Genomic DNA, 17152 nt, shown 5'->3' with positions numbered 1-17152 from the left:
TGCGGTGCTGACCGGCACAAAACAATCACGCCAAGCGCTTGCTCATTTCCTCTCATTTGGCTTTAATGATGATTTAACTTTGTGAGTCTATTCCATCTTTCACACTCAGAACAAGGGGTCACAAAGACATTTTTATGGAAAGGAAGTTTTGGTTTTTCCTCTCTGGAGATTTATATTGAAAGGACAAAATACTGAATAAGCAAATAGAAAAACATTAAAAAACAAAAATAAAACACTTCTCTGTGTTTATTTCATGCCTAATTTCCCACAACACCCTCTAAATGGTTTCACACACTCCTCAGTGCACACTTTTGAGAATGATTCTCAAGGCCTTTCTTAATCTGACCTCTCAGCAATTCTCAACAGCACACTTTGCTCCCGGCAGGCCAATAGGATCCCTCTGCCTTGCAAATGTCTTCAATAGCTCCAGGCCAGTTCACAGTCAACCTCCTGCCACTTACCCTGTTCTAAACAAATTCTTTCCTTCTCTGATGCACCAATTCTGTTCTTGATTTGCTTTCCTCAACTGTTACACTTCAAAATAGACTATCCTTCTGTCAAATTCTTATTTAATTATAGTCTATTCGGTTAAAAAAATTTTTTTGTAATGTTTATTTTTGAGGGGGGCGGGGCAAAGAGAGAAGGAGACACAGCATCTGAAGCAGGCTCCAGGCACCGAGCTGTCAGCACAGACCCCGACTTGGGGCTCAAACACACCAGCCATGAGATTATGACCTGAGCCCAAGTCAGATGCTTAACCAACTGAGCCACCCAGGCACCCCTATTTATAGTCTATTTGTTTATATCAGTCCTATTTGTTTCACCTATAGTCATTCAAATCTATGATGATTGCAGTTACTTCTAAAATTTGCCAGTCCTATGCTTACTCTTTTTCCTCAAAATAAAAGTTTGAGAGTTATTACATTCCATTTATTTCTAGGTGTTTCTATATTTTTAAAGTATTCGATTTGGCATGACTTTTTTATGTTAACTGGCTTAGACCACTTTTTTTTTTCTAAATGGCCAGTTAATACTATTTATCAAATAAACCTTCCCTTCACAATTCTGTTCTGTTTTCTTGAACCCAGTCAGCTAATTTCAAGGAATTCTAGTGCATTGCCCTGCCTATTCTCAACACCACTACTGAAATGTTTAAATTATTCATCTGTGTTTTATCATCACAATTTTTTTCTGAATATACATTCATATGATTATTATTCTAGGTAAGTTTTCAAACTATTTTGTTTCACAAAACAAACCATAGGTTTTCATAAGAATTACCCTTAATATACCTATTCATTTGGCCACAAGCATATTACAATTATATTTGGTATGGAACATCACATTTAGAAGCGTGTTAATCTTTTCATTCATACACATTTAACATTATTTTCTAAACTCCCCTACATTATCTTTAAGGTATGAACAAACTGAATTACTCCCCATTCTCTGAACAGACCTGATACATGTCTACTTTTCCAAATCTACCCACTTTCTTCTTCCCATTATACATGTTCTCAATATATCTCTTATGATTGCAGGGCACTTTCCAAAGAAACCCATCTCAAATGCCACTGTCTCCACAGATCGTACAGAGTGGGAAAAAATCTTTTGGTTTTCTAAACTCCTTTGAAAGGGGGGGTAGGGGTGGTGGTAATTTTGTGGATATGTTTTGCCACATCAGAAATGTTGATCTGCTATTACCCTAAAGACAGCTTTCCCCCTTTTTCTTTGGTCTCCAATATGTATGTAGCCATTTCTGGTTTCACTTGGCACCAGCTTGTATGCAAGACTCTACACTTCTTAACATTTCCCAAAAAGTCCACTTGAGAAATTAATTGATGAGAAACAAAGATTTTTTTTTTTACATAAAATTTTATAACTTGTAGGACAGGTGTTTTACATTACAGATTCTCAGAAAACAATGTAAGAATCACTTTAAATCCCTGTTAACTATATCCTGTCTTCCCCAAGTCTCTGTCTCCACTGGTCTGACCTAGGAATTCTTATCTTCTAACACTCAGCCATCCAGAGTGGTCACTGTATTGGCCAAATGTCCCTCCACTAGGCAGAGAGCTGCTTCCTCTTTATGAAGTCTGGACCCCAGCTGATAGTAGTACTTTGGAATCTCAGCCTCTGTCCAGATGTGAGTTCATCAAATTATTATCAAAAACATCATTGGGAGGCATGGGTGGCAGGAGTCCCCTCATAATTTGAAGTTTTATACCAGCTGCTAAGAAAACAAAAATTTCTCCCTATTTGTAAAACCTTGGATTGCAAGTAACTTGTTCTGTGAGTGTTCCACAAGACAAGCAAACATTTCTAATAACTTTTAACTTAATAAACAAACGATGTCTTGCAATACGAGTAGTACATTATGCCAAATATCACATGATCACCACTGAGCCAGTGGTTCTTCTCTTGCTGTGGGATTGTGTGTGACTGTCTCCCAGTCTCGGATGCTCAGTCTCAGACCTCAGTGTTTGGCAGAAATCAGTGATTTTTCTGAACGTTGGAAGGTGCCCACAACTGGCACTAGTGTATTTTTTTGTCACTTCAAAGCACCTATGGACAGTCCTTTGCTTTTCCATACAAGAGGAAGCTTAGGAATGCTTTGCTTCATTCTAGGTCAGGCTGCATGCAGGTATAGACCCTTTCCTCTGCTGCCTTATTGCCAGTTACATTAAATACAGTAGATGACAAGATTTTATCAATACTGTACCATAGTCAACATCCATGCAAGTAACAGCAAGAGGTTATGGAAGACATCTCATCCACAGTGGAAGAGAAGAAAATGGCGGAAGAATCCCTCACTTCAAGTGAGATTGGGGAGATGTGCAAAATGTGGGAAACTGCAAAATTTTGTAGAAAAACACCACCCGAATAAGGCTGTAGCAGTGCAAGCAATTAATCTGTTTAATGCCGCTATGTCACGTTTTGGTGAAATCCTCAAAAGGAGGCAAGCAAGTGTCACTGAGTAGGCTCCTGTTAAAGTGGTAGGAAAAGAAAAAGATGCACCACGCCAATAAATAGCAGTGATTTTCTGAGTGATGGTGAAAGCTGTCCTACACAATCACCCTCCTCTCTCTCATCTCCTTCACACCAGCCATGAAGGTTTTCAAAGGTAAGCACAGGTTAATTTGTTTCTTTTTCTTCATATTTTGTAGTTTCTTTATTATTTTATATTATATTACAGTATTGTAATCATTTTTATATGAATATTTTTAGGTTGTAGCACGAATCATCTAAGTTTCCATTATTTCTTATGGGAAAATTCACTTTGATATACAAGTGCTTTGGATTGCAAGCATGTTTCTGGAATAAATTATGCTCGGAAACCAAGGTTTTACTGTATTTACCTAATTATGACCATGTATTGTCTGTCTACTATAGACAAATTCTGTAAGTGCAAAATCATTGTCCTATCAATCTTTAAATACTCCCAAAGTACTAGGTGTGTGACCCACAATACATTGTTTTTTGCAGATGAATGCTTTTGGAAGAACGAATAAGTTGTTTGATAAGCTATATTCATTAAAATGAGGAGACTAATTTTCACCATTACATAAACTTGTTTCCTTCCCACTTTCCTGCCTAGGTTCACAATATTTCATTCTGTTAGTGGAAAGTTATTTTGTTTCTTAAAAACAAACAAGTTTCAAGTTGCTTTTTTTTGTTTCTTTGTTTTACTTTTTCTCTCATTTACTCTGAAGCATCGTCTCTCAAATTCCCATAGGATATTAAAAAAAGGCAAACAGAAAATATAAAATTTGTACTACCACCTAAATCTAATACAATAGGACATCGAGTGAGATTTTTTGATTGTCTTAGAATTTGCAGTTGAGACATAAAGATGAACTTTACCTTAATAACATGAAGCAAACTTACTGTTCTGAGATAAGGTAAGAAAAGTATTATAAATCATTATTTTGGGAAACTTTATTATATCTTTTTAAATATGTGACAAAGCAAATACACAAATAATATATAAGGGCAGGGAAAATTAAGATACTATTATAAGGTTATATTATAACTGTGTAAACTATAGAGGCCCAAAATTAATTTATCTTCAAGTATTCATTGGATATTTTCAAAATATTATAATACACACACACACACACACACACATATATATATACATACATGCATATCTATAGATATAGATATATATACATATATATAAATTAAGCCATAAGAAAATCTCAATAAATCCCTAACTTCAGAAATTGCATAAGTCCCATCCATATCTGTGTCTGACAATACTACAAAAATGGAATATACAAATTTTAAGTGAAAAAGTACCCTATTGGAATTTCATAAAGCTTATTTAAATCATTATTGAGTTAAATAATGAATTTTAAAAGCCATACTAAACAATTTAGGAAATGATAAAACTGAGAACACTACATTTCAATACTTGGAAGACACAGCCAAATCTTAATGAAGATAAATGTATAGCCTTACAGGTAATCATTAAAAATAAAAATAAATGAAGCAAGCACTTAAATTAAAACATTATAATTATTGGGGTGCCTAGGTAGTTCAGTCAGTTAAGCATCTGACCCTTGATTTTGGCTCAGGTTATGATCTCATGGTTCGTAAGATGAAGTCACATGTCAGGTTCTGTCCTGACAGTGCAGAACCTTCTTGGGATTCTCTCTTTCCCTATTTCTTTGTTCTCCCCGCCCCCACTTCTCTCTCTCTCTCAAAATAAATAAACATTTTTAAAAATTGTAATTATTATATAAGCATTAATAATATCAATAGAAGCTTCTGTTTTAAGCAACCACCTGCTAGTATAGTCTATTAAACACTTTGGAATAGTTTTTTACTTTTAACTTTCACTTTATGAGGTAGATAACCATTGTTTGAATTTTGCACACGGGAAACTGAGGCTCAGAGAGTTTAAGACACTTGTGCAAAATCATACGGCTAACAAGTGCCAAATTTAGACTCATAGTAGAATGCATGAGATCCTAACCAGGAGGAATAAAATATTAAAAATAACAGATTAGTGAATTTCAAGCCAAAGTGGGATTAGCAATACACTAATTAAGACTTATATATTAACAATAAAACAGACAGACTTATGGTAAATAAAATGAAGAAAAAGACTGTATCAAAACAACCACATATGAGAATGAGAAAGATGCCGAACGAAGAAATGAGATTTAAAAGATTTTTAGGCAATATTCTGTATACTCTAGTACTAATCAATTTGAAATTTTATATCACTTTAAAATATATATACACTTCAAAAGTACATTTTTAAAATACAGAACCTGAAGAGAGAAATAAAATGGAAAAAATTGAAAGTAGATTACAGTCTATGTCCTCGAACAGTTTCAGACCAAAATAACTACTGAGGAATTACTTTGATCTCATAAGAATGAGATAATGCCAATGTTATGTAGTATTATCTAACATAGAAAAAAAATAGTTTCAAATGCTCTTTTTGATGTTACTCTAATCCTCACACCAAAACCTGACCAAGGGAGCTATCTACAAACCGCTAAAACTCTGACTTACTTAAAGAGATATATGCAGAAATACTAAGCAAATAAAAGGGCATCCCTAGATAAATGGCATGGGAGAGTGAAAATAAAAAGGATTTTCAAAGATCTAGCAAATAATACTAACAACAATAATTTAAGGAAGAAGATTATGTTTGTCTAAGAGGGTCATTTTAAGATGAAAGTAATGCAATCCTTCCTAAATAAAAACATAAACTTCCAATAATTAATAACAATTTCAAGATATATAATTCAAACATTCCAAGTCTTTTGGAAATTTTTAGATATATAATTGTACTGGAAGAATTTAATTTACTACTCAATCTCTGTCACATTAAATAAATGAAGAGGGAAGAAGATATAGAACATCTGAATAATGTAAGATTAATATATTGGATTCAATCTATAATAGAGAACATAGCTTATTTTCTAAGTATTCATGAAATATTTGTTAAAAACAATTGTATATTATGTCACAAAGAAAACTGCAAGAGAATCCAAAAAAGCAAAATTTTGACAGGTCATATTCTCTGATCATAATACAATAAAATTAGGAATCAAAAACATGCAACAACTGAAACATAAATTGGGGAAATACTTGAACTATATAGTGAAACTATATTAACTATCTAAATATATATTATATATTTATTTTATGTATAAGTGAAGTGGAAAATATTTATTATAAAAAGTTCTCACAAATAAATAAACAAAATTCACAACTCAATGGAAACATATGCAATAGCAAATAAATAGAGAAGTCAAAAAGTTGTTCACTGTGTTAGCCAAACAAGTGCAAATTAAATAATAAGATATAGGGGCACCTGGGTGGCTCAGTCGGTTAAGCATCTGACTCTTGATTTCAGCTCAGGTCATGATCTCACGGTTCATGGGCTCTAGCCCCATGCTGACAGTGCAGACCCTGCCTGGGATTCTCTCTCTCCCTCTCTCTCTGTTCTTCCTCTATTCTAAATAAATAAATAAATAAATAAACATTAAAAAATAATAACATATATCTCTTTTTTGTCTGCCAGATTAAAAAGCAATAAAAAATGAAAATAGTGCAATGGAATATGAATGCTAATAATCATACGCAAAGGATGTTCAAGTATAAATCAATACATTCTTCTTAGAAGGTCATATGCACTACTTATAATGACATTTAAAAAAAAAAAAAAAACAGGTACAATGTAACCTATTCATTTCAACCCTAGGAATTTATCCTAAGGAAATGTGTGAAACAGTGTAAATATATTACACATATGAATGATCCATATAGTGAAAACTTGGAAACAATCTCATCTTTCAAAAGGGATATGCCTAAATATCTATTGGAACATTTATATTAAAGAATCACTCCTAGGTAACAAAAGTAATAATAGTAGGATAAATTTTGAAAGTGTTATATGTGTAAGCACTGTATCATCTCATTAAAAAAAAAAAAAAAAAGCCAAACTAAATATATATCAAACTGCTAGGGGCTGGTGAAGGATGTATAAATCTGTTCATTAAAAGTTCCCATTAGTTTCATTGGTTCTGCTTAATTTAGATTTTTTCTTTCTTCTGTTTTTAATTTATGATTCTTTTTATAATTTTTAATATAAACTTAGAATTCATTTGGTAAACAGATTTATGTGTGGTCACTGAATACTGTGTGCTCCAAGTATTAGACAAATTTTTGTTCTAAAAGCCCCAAACCACAAAAACTTCAATTAAGTTTTTGAGGTATTTTCTCGCAAATTAAAATCAGTCATGTGTTATTCAGACCATTCTAGGGTCATCCTATTATCCTTTAGCTGAAATAGGAGTCAAAATTCTGGCAGAGGCTGGTCTCCTTATATTGGTTCTTATAAGTGAGTATAGTTCCTGTTTTCTAAAAAAAATAAAATAAAATAACTGACTTAAAAATACAAAGCTCAAATTTTATTTTCATCCATCGATTGGAACATTCTTTTTATTCAGGTGAATTGTACAGTCTAATTTACTTTTGGGGCTATGATCATTTCCAATTTTAGCAGATAGTAAGACTGAGTTAAAGACTTGTTTAAGTGTGATCAGTCTTCTTGTTTTACTGCCATTTAGACCCAGATTTCAAAGGTCAGTGAATTAGGCCAGTATTGTTTAGTTTATGTTCCAACTACAAACATACCATAATGTGCAGAGCTGATAAGAAGCATGATCAATAACCAGATAGCGTCTTACAACTGGTACTTTAGAAAATAAAGATGGTTAAAAATGACATAACATTTTTAGCATTTGTTTACAATATATTGATCAATTGTATAGCAGTCAATGTACTCTAAACAGCATGACTGCTCAAGCTGAAGTTGCCTTTTTTCATACAAATCAGATAGAAACCCATGAAGCTGCTATGAAACTGTTTTTCAGTGTGCCTACTGATTTTTTTATATTTCTATTTAATATATATACTATTTATCTATAATAATTTAATATATATGGCTTTAATGATGCATCCTGGCACTTCTCTTTACTATCCTGAAAATAGTGTGTTCTTCACCGAGTAAATAAGTCAAATACAAACAAAAAGTAGGTCAACTTAAGCTCTGAAAAATCTCGGGTCAAAGTAGTATATGAGGGTTTTTAAATCAATTTACTCAGTATCCCAAAGGATCAGAGCTCTTGTCTAAAGCTCTAAGCTCTGGGAAAAAAAGTCTGATACAGAGATTCTAAATATTCCATCTAATATGAACCTTAAACAACTCAATATTTTCATTAACAAAATATGGACCTGTGATTACTGACTACAGAATTCTAACACCGAAAGTTTAAATGAGGTTTGAGTGCATTTGTACTCAGGAATAATTGCTAAACCGCCTCAAGCTCATTTTGTATGTCAGTCTCCATCTTAAGCACTACAGATATTTTATTTCAAGTAATCTGAACAGCAGCATTACAGAATGGCTATTCCCCATTTCAGAGAAGAGAATGAAGCCTGGAGAATAAATACGTCCCTGCCTACTGGGTTAGAGGCTGATGCAACTGAGTCTCAACCCTTAGCCAGTCCAGCTCTATCATTCATGATCTTACACTCTGAACCTGGGTATAACTATACAGAGATTATTGTATCTTGCATGTATATGTTAAAGTATGTGTCTTTAAAATTTCTATGGACACATATTGTTAAATGTCTTAAATGTGGCAGAAGGATCCTGTTACTGAGTAATGCCCTTTTCCAAAAGTTCTGTGATTGTTTCAGTCCATAAAGGGGAATATCCATGTAAAGGAATTGCCACAGATGTCTTTCTTTTCTCTCTCTCTCTTTTATTCTCTACTTCCCCTTCTCTTCTCAACTCATTTATGTATGTTCCTGAAGCTCTTCTCTCAAAAAGTTCACTCCTCCTGTCTCGTATGCCACTTTTTCCTCCCCTCAGAGCTGCATCCCAGATCTACTGGCTTTCCTAATCCCACCCTGTCACTGAAGTCCTTATTTCTGGCCTTTGGCTCCTAGCAAGTGACTCAATTATCATCCTTTGATAATCCTAACATTATCACCCTAGTGTGTCTTATCACAGAACTTAGAGTCAGTGCTGTAATAAACTTGTCTTTTAAGAACATTTTTAATGGTGACCAATATAATCTTCTGGAAGACTTTGAAGATTTTTCACTCCAGTAACCAATGTTTTTTAATTTCGTCTTGTATTTCTGATTTCAGATTTTATATTTCCAAATGTCAGTTGAATAACTGCCTAGTCTCAATAAGAACAAAAAAAGAATAGGTCTGCTTTAAAAAAAGCTTTATCTTACAGGATGTGTTTAACAATTAATCCCTGTTCTCACCTTAACTATGAAAGTCAGCTGCTTTGTGATAAATTACTGTCTGACACCCTAGCAAACTTTATCACCAATAAAACAAATAGGAATTTAAAGGTGTAAAAGAAAAGTAAGAATATGGACCATGGAAAAAGAGAGGTGAAAAAAATGCTAACAAAAACAAATCAAAAAAGTTTGAAGAAAATTAAAATTCCATTTTCAAATAAATACAAGGATTTGTATTTGTATTTATCTTTCTGTTGAACAGAAAAAAAGAAAAGATAGGTTTTTAAAAAGCAATGGCGTATTCAAAAAACGAAATGCGTGTTTTCTTTCTTACTGCATAGTTTTAACATATAATTGTTATCACGAAAATACATCCATCATCGTGAGGATTAAATAGGAATAAAATATTAGTTTCAAAACTGGTTAGGTCAGAAATCAACAAGTGAGTGGTGTATGTGTGTGTGTATATGTGTACAAGTGCACTCAATTCATTGAACCATATCTGGGTGTTTTGCATAACGAAACTTCCTCATCTGTCATCTTCTGTTCTGTGGGAGGGAGTAGATGGGAATGGGGCAAACCTTGTCCTTCTTGCTCTTAAAGAAAAGCCTGTGATTAAATAGAGGAAAACTAAAGATTCTCATTAGAATCACAGTGATTCCCACCTCTTTGTGGTAGAGTTCTGCTGCTCTTCCCAGGGACTGGGCTATGCTTTCCTCTTCCCTGTTAACCCGGATATCTTGCCTTCCCAATACTGAAAGAGCTGAGTGAAGTTTCATTATATTTCTCAGAAGGCTAAACTTAGTGGAACTTGAAAGCGTGCCTTGGAGCGCCATGTTCATGGAAGTTGGGTTTTTGTTTGTTCGTTTGTTTTTTCTGCTGTGGATTGTTGTTGATGCTGCAGGAGCAGATGAACTGATGTGCCTTGAATTCAAACAAGGAGAAGGTGGTGTGTTCTTTTTGAATAAAGAGTGAGTATTTTCAAAAGGCTTTTTACTTCAATGTGTTCCATTTTTATTCTCGATCAATTCGATGTGGGTCATTTAAATGTCATGCAACATTAATTTGTATTTACTCATTTGAAAACTTTGTCTGGTTATTTGCTCATATTGGAATCATTTGAGACCGATCTGTAAACAACATTCAAATTCACTGTCATGCAACAAGAATTAACGTGTATGCATATACATGTATTGGGGGAGTCGGGGGATAAAGAGAAGGTAAATTATGGCAAACATTTTAGAAATTAGCAAAGCGTGAGTCTTTATGATTACCAAATTGGGTGGGTTGTTTTTTTTTTTTCTTCCTCTTCTTTTTGACCCCTCAATCAATTTTGACCTTATCCTGACAATTAGGAAGTATTTATAAGCAATGATGTGGTTTAGGGAAGTGATGTATATATTTCACAGACTACTTCAGAAGATTAAGACCTTCCAGGGTATCTGATACATCTGCTTCCTCAGGGCTCACACTTTGGAGGAACTGCCATATGATTTTACGTAAGGGATGCTCATAACCCGAGTTCTTAAAGCTGTGTATGAAACAGATTTTAAAGGATCCAGGACTGATTAAAACAGTTAGCCTGTCCGCATCCTCCCTATTTACTGTGGATTACAGGAAGGGAAGTTGGGGTTAAATCAGCAGGTCTTCCTGCTTCCCCAGAGGTTAACCTGGCAGCCGGTTTGGCACCCACAGGAGGGCTGACAGGTAGCAGGATTTGTCTAAGCAGGCTGCCTGAGAGCCAACAAGGAAAACTGAATGCTCTGGATTAGTTCTGGATTATGTTGTCAGAGTGAAGGCTGATGGACAAACTGCAGAGGAATAAAATGCAATCTGTTTGGGGAAAGAGGCAGCGTGCATAGCTTTCATTTTTCAAGAAATGACAAGAAAAATCATTAATAATTTGTAAATCCATGTCCATTAACTTTTCTCTTTGTTATCCCAAGACAGCCTTTTTAACATGAGTTTGCCACTGTCCTATATCTCTTCTGTCTAGTGACAGATGGCAAGATAGATATGAAATTGGATTCATAAAATAATACCCCCACCTCCAAGAAAGACAGAGCCTTCATTCTCCTAACACTGCTTTGTCTCTCCACCCTACACTCCTCCACCAGGCTCCCAGGATGAAAGGAAACTTGGACATTGACAGCCAAATGACATGGGTTTGCTTTCTTCCCTCTGCAACAAATTTTTAAGACAATGGTATTACTTAATGAAATTTAAAGCCAAAAGGAAGTAAATAATCATGATCGTATTAACACATTTGTTATGATGATAAAATACAGTATAAGAGGTTTTTTTTTTTTTTTTCACAAATGGACTTGAGCATCAGTTCCAGAACCATCTGAGAGAGTTAAAAGATATAAATATTTGTACTTATATCAAATGAAACTTTGGTCTCTATAAAAGGGGTTTACATTTTTCCCATATAGGAGTTACCAGAATTCTTAAAGAATACTTGTGAAATAGTTGTAATGATACAATTTCCACTTACAAACAAATCTAGCATTCTAAAATAACTTAGGCTTTGTTTTTTTCTTACAAGTTTCATTATCCACTTTGGGATTCTTAAAGTGAATTTCTTAAAGTGAAAATTATCATATCAGAAAACAATCTTTCTGCTTAGACTCAGTTAAAACTAAGAAATATTTTTAGCTGTTTCCAAAATACCAAAAATTAGGATGTTCAGATATTTGGGTTTATAGATGAATTATCATTGTGGCCTCATTATCATTTCAAAAATAGTTATGTCATCTACAGGAGCTAACACCCCTAGACCTCATAGTAACACGGCAGGACTCATTGATGCTTTCCTCTTTGATTTCAAGAACACACTCTTTCTTTTCCTAAGGAGAAGAGATTGTTTTCTTCTCTACGGGAAACAGTATAAATAAAATCCCAGTTCCTCAGGATAAACTCAGTCTGTGTACTTTTGCATATATTATTACCAAAAGAAGGAATATACAGCTCTAAATTAACACTATTATCTGAGGAGAATTCCATCTGGAGTTTCCATTGCTCTGACATCTTGCTGCATCTGGCCAACAACAGGCAGTCAATAAATATTTGATGAATACATAAATAAGCCAATAAAAATGTATTTAATGCAAAAATTATTGAATTCACTTTGGCCCACAAGAAGTGAAAACTACCTGTTAGAAATTTTATTTTGCATAATATTGTTCTAGCAAATAATATTAATACATGAAGCATAAAATAAAAATGAATAAAAAACATAGACTTGAACTAGGTATTTCACATGATAATAACTAAAAGCTCTTTGTTGGCCTGCAACCATGATTTTTTAAAATTAGAATCAATTAAACCAGATTTTATGTATAAACACACTTTCAGACTTGTGTTTACTTATCAGTCAGTTCAACCGCAGGCCATCATTATGCAATGTATTACTCCAAAAAAAAAAAAATCACTGATAAAATTATTCTCACTTTAAAAATGAACATCAAACTACTAACACATCTAGTATTTTATTATCAGTTATTAACCATCAGAAACAATTTTGGTTTCTTGATTTTTAATGAAAAATCCTCTTTATTCACTATTCTGTAGGAATATAAACATCTGCATAAATAAATATCAGGATTTTCTTTTTCCCCACAACTGTCCTCAAGATAAGTTTGGTTTTACTGTAAAATAGTGCTGCCTGATTATTTTCATAATGTAGCCTACAAAAGAAATGATAATATTTCTTTGGGCCCTGGTTTAACAGAGAAAGCTCCCTTTGGTTAAGAGTCCACCCTGCTTCCTCAATGTCTCCCTGAAGACATCAATCTGTCTTCACACCTTTAAACCATGGGCCAATAGGCCTCTGTGCCACAGCACCTTGGGTAGAAAGTCCCAAAGTACTGGATTTTTTACAATCTCACGACAAGTATGTCATGAATTTAGTTATGAAAGTAGAGAGACCTTGGTCTTCCTGTTTCTGAAGAAATATAAAAAATAAGCAATAATAGAAGCTAAAACATATTTCTTCATTTTAAATAGCAAAATAGTAATAAAAATAACTCCATGAATAATATAACTGCTTGGAAAACATTTTGAAATATAAAAGAAGCTTATGAAAAACATCATCCTCAAAGGATGTTTATAGAATAAGAGAACTTTATTTAACTGCCATTCATATTATGTACATAGACGAGTCAGTGTAAAAACAAACAAATGGGCTATGATTTGGAGTTATATAAAAACTCCAAATATTTACAATTTTAAATATGTTAAAAGATTGGCAGAGGAAGAAGTTTTACAGCTTTATGTGGGTGGCAGTTATTAAGTCATTCCTATGAAGCCACCTACAACATAGAATGAAGCCCAGCTCTCTAGGCTTCCCCATTTTGTCAAAGGTGAGAAGGCCTCCAAATATTTCAGGTCAATGAATAGTTGTCTTATCCATGACTATGGTAACCTATATGATATCAGCTTGGGTGAATGATAAGAATTCAATGGAAAAAGATGAAACAGTGGGAAGAGGAACTAAAACCATGACACATTTAAAGAGTCTCTGGGGGCACCTGGGTGGCTCAGTAGGGTAAGCATCTGACTTCGGCTCAGGACATGATCTCATGATCTTGCGGTTTGTGAGTTCCAGCCCCGGGTCAGGCTCTGTGCTGACAGCTCAGAGACTGGAGCCTGCTTTGGACTCTGTCTCTCTCTCTCTCTCTCTTCCTCTCCCCCACTCACAATCTGTCTCTCTCTCTCTCTCTCTCTCTCAAAAATAAATAAACATTAAAAAATTTTTACATAAAATAAAATAAAAATGAAGAGTCTTTGAACTCCTTAAGCCAGATCACCATTTCCTAGTGGAGCAAAGACTTTGTATTATGTCATTGCTCTTTTTTTTTTTTTTTAAAGATAGTCACTTCCCTAAAATCCTATAAAACTCATGTTATGGTATTTTTCCTCAGCTGATTAGTTTTATACTTTTTGTTGTAGATGATCCTACTGCTTTGTATCTTTGCAAACCTTGTTGTTTTATATCCTTTCAAACCTAAATAAGAATATCAAATTATAGACATGTTTAAGTGGTTGTGAATTTTCTAGCATAAAATAAAATCTCACTACAAATCAAAACAATCTAACAATCACATCATATATGTCTTTTTTACGTCCAGTGTCCACCCCAGTAATATAAAGATGAAAAATAATTATTGGGTTCAGAAATTTTAAGTGTATAGATGTTACCTTAATAAAAGAAGTTTCAGGGCACCTGGGTGGCTCAGTGGGTTAAGCATCAGACTTGACTTTAGTTCAGGTCGTGATCTCACGGTTCATGAGCTAGAGCCTCAAGTCAGGCTATGTGCTGACAGCACGGAGTCTGCTTGGGATTCTCTCTCTCTCTCTCTCTCTCTCTCAATCTGCCCTTCCCCCACTTGTGGGCACACATGAGCTCCCTCTGTCTCTCTCTCTCTCTCAAAATAAATATATAAACTTTAAAAAAAAAAGAAGTGTCAGTATGTGGTTAAAAATAAAATCACAGGGGCACCTGGGTGGCTCAGTTGGTTAAGCATCCAACTCTTGATTTCATCTCAGGTCATGATCTGAAGTTTCCTGAGGTCAAGTCCCATGTTGGTCTCTGTGCAGACAGTGGAGCCTACTTGGGATTCTCTCTCCCCCTCTCTCTGCCCCTCTCCTGCTCACATGCTTCCATGCATGCAGGCTCTCTCTCTCACTCTCCCAAAATAAACATTTAAAAACTAAAATTAAAAATAAAATCACATTTCAGAGAACTGAAAAATTAAATAAAGTGAAAACTACTCTTTTGTAAAGTTTAGATGAGAAAGGGAGATGAAAAAATGGATAATAACTGTAGAGACTCAGTATTAAAAGATATTTATTAGAATGAGAGAGATTTGAGCATTCCTATAGGCTTATGAGAAGGATCCTTTAGACAGAGTGAGTTTGAAGTTGGGTTTAGCCCTATAAAAATGCAATAAAATCCAGCAAAATGGGGGCATAACGGAATCAAAGGATAGAATGGATAGATACATCTATGAGTTTAGGAAAAAGACTTTTTAAGTTTGTCTAGACATAAGCAGCTTATAGGTAGAAGGACAAGTTATCATGAGAGTTTGCAACATAGTTGTGATAAGCACAATTTTCTAGTAAATGAAGAGGTCATTGCTGACAGGAGGAAATGGTTAAACATGTCACATGAGAAACATGACGAAAGATTTAATCATCAAAGAGACTGGGTGAAGTGCTAAAACAGGGGGCATGTTACAACTGGTCAAATTAGGGACTATAGTTTTATAATGGTTCATGTTCAAGAGAGACTCAGGGACTGGACATAAGCCAGATGGATCAAGAAAATGGGTACCATTAACACAAATAATAGGAATTTTTAAAATTTAGGTAGCATGTGAGATGGCCGAAAGGGTTGGAAGGCTAAGGACAAAATATTGGGGAATGTTGGCAATGAAGGAATAGATAAGTACAGTTTTTGTTCTAATTGGTGGCATCCAAGAAAATATTTTAAACTTTCAAAGTAGTTATAAAATGAAGTCTAAATGAATGTATCCAGAAATACCTTTCAAATGTTTGCAATAGAGATTTTAAAACAATTACATAGAAGAATCTGAGTGACCTCAAAATCATTTTCTGTCCAATTCTACAATTAAACTTAGGCAGTCCCTCAGTAAACTTTTAAGGGAATATGACTGCATGAAAAAGTTGCCATCAGGACATAGGTGAAATTTTCTTTGACCAGAAGGTGTTTTCAGAACTTTCATGGGAACTTCACCAAAAATAAAATGTAAACACCCAACATCTAAATTCACCCTTACACTCACCTTTGAAAAAACCTCATGATTCTATCAAGGAAGAATAAGATGACTCTGAAAATCTCCAGAAAGTATGGGCACCAGAGGCACACTCAAGTGTAGGCAACAGCTCTGTTCATTGACAGTAGTAAATGAGCAGGAAGTCAGCAGGCTTTCCATACAACATTTCTTTTAGCTTCTCAAACTCTATAACCTGGCACACCCCAAAAGTATTGCCTCATATAATTATAACAATTCCAAAGGAAGAAAAATATTACTAAGTTCTCCTTTTTTAAGTTTACTTATTTATTTTTAGAGAAAGAGAGAAAATTAGAGAGAGAGGGAGAGAGAGAGAGAGAGAGAGAAAGAGAATCCCAAGCAGGCTCCACACTATAAGCCCAGAGCCGGACGTGGGGCTCAAACTAACAAACCATGAGATTGTGGCCTGAGCTGAAGATGGATACACTCAACTAAGCCAACCAGGTGCCCCAGATCTTTCAACAATAATAACACAACCATGAAATTCTGACCATCTCTAATATGCAAAACTAAACCTGCAAATCATGGATGCAGTTCAATTTGAGACATATTTACTGAGAAAACACACTCTGCTTTAGACACTGAAGAAAGTGGTGGGAGGTATACAAAGTTAAAAAAAAAAGAATGTATACTCTAACCACAATAAACCCAGGTGCTAATGTACAACAAAAGGCAATAGCAATAAATATCTCAGAGAGAGAATCATACAAGAAGAGGACCTACTCAGAAAAAGATACGCATACACTGTGAGGAAATGCTATTTTCCTTCTTGTGAATATTGCCAAAAGAGACTTGTCAGAGCAATACAGTAACAGGTGTAGGAAGTTGGAGTAATGCAATGCCTACATACGAACTGGTAGGTGAATTTTACCACCCTTGCAAAGTCATGTTATCAAAGCTATATTTTCAAAGACCCAAGTAAAGAACTGTGTGTATGTGTGCTTGTGCTTGTGTGTGTGTGTGTGCGCACGTGTGAGTGTGTGTGTGTGAAAGAGAGAGAGAGAGAGGGACCCCTTAGTAATGTAGCTCTCAATGGACTTTAGG

This window comes from Panthera tigris, chromosome B1, assembly GCF_018350195.1.
Source record: "Panthera tigris isolate Pti1 chromosome B1, P.tigris_Pti1_mat1.1, whole genome shotgun sequence".
Classification (NCBI taxonomy): domain Eukaryota; kingdom Metazoa; phylum Chordata; class Mammalia; order Carnivora; family Felidae; genus Panthera; species Panthera tigris.
The sequence above is the reverse complement of the archived record's forward strand: the minus strand, read 5'-3'. Positions refer to the sequence as shown.